Source organism: Pteropus vampyrus, unplaced genomic scaffold (genome assembly GCF_000151845.1).
Source record: "Pteropus vampyrus isolate Shadow unplaced genomic scaffold, Pvam_2.0 Scaffold3718, whole genome shotgun sequence".
Lineage (NCBI taxonomy): Eukaryota > Metazoa > Chordata > Mammalia > Chiroptera > Pteropodidae > Pteropus > Pteropus vampyrus.
The window spans coordinates 2,900-3,892 of record NW_011892499.1 but is presented as its reverse complement, the minus strand read 5'-3'; positions in this window follow the sequence as shown (position 1 = coordinate 3,892).

Genomic DNA, 993 nt, shown 5'->3' with positions numbered 1-993 from the left:
GGGTAAGTCACTCAGTCTCTCTGTACTCCAGTTTCCCCATTCGTATCAGGATAACGATGAGGACAAATTCATTTGCCTACGGTTTTTATAAGGATTAAATTTATCTATCCCAATGAAATATTTGGCACGGTACCAGGCTGGATTCCTAGCTAGTTTGCTAAAAGGGGCCAGGCTTGAGGTGGCAAAGAATAAATATGTTTTTTTTAGGGGAATATTTAACTCTGTCTCACGTCTGTTAAACATTAAAAATTCCCTCGGCCCGTCCTGAACCCCTCTCATCTTGCTTCTTTATCTTGTTTTCTGTCTCCTTCCTCTCCTCCTCAGAAGTCTAGGGGAAAAGAGGAAGAAAAGAGGGAAATAAATACTCCCTCCAATATTTAATGTGTGTGTGTGCGTGTGTGTGTGTGTGTGTGTGTGTGTGTGTGTGTGTGTGTGTGTGTGTGTGTGTGTGTGTTTGAGGGAACTCTTTAATACTTCCTGGAGTAACCCGCATGCCCCTCAGACACCACGAGGGGGCAGCTCTGCTCACAGGTTCCAGCCGGCTATTTCATCACAGGCATAAATATGCTGAAGTAAAAAGGTCTGAGATCCCTTACATTCTGTTCCTGTTCCTCCTCCGGAGGGTATACTGGCCATGTGCTGGGCACGCTCTCTAACCTCTCACATGGCAGCAGGAAACAGCCGTGGTCTCCTTCTCGTGGTCACAGTGGCCCAGGTGGTCAGTGTGACGAGAGTCGCCGAGGGCCTTGGTGCCAGTCGCAGCAGGAACCGCAGCCCCGAGAATGAACGAGGGCTGCAGGGGAGGCAGAGCCTGAGCTCGTGGGAATTCTCCTTTGTGACTTAAAAGGACAGGGCTGGAAGGAGCCGCGTGAGCGAACAGTGGGCATTCCCTTCCTCCTCCCCAGCACCCACGAGGTTGGGCTCATCTACAGGCTGAGCCCCAAGAACAGGGTTAGGGTGGCTGTTCCCCACTCCCTCCCAAGCAGGAAATCG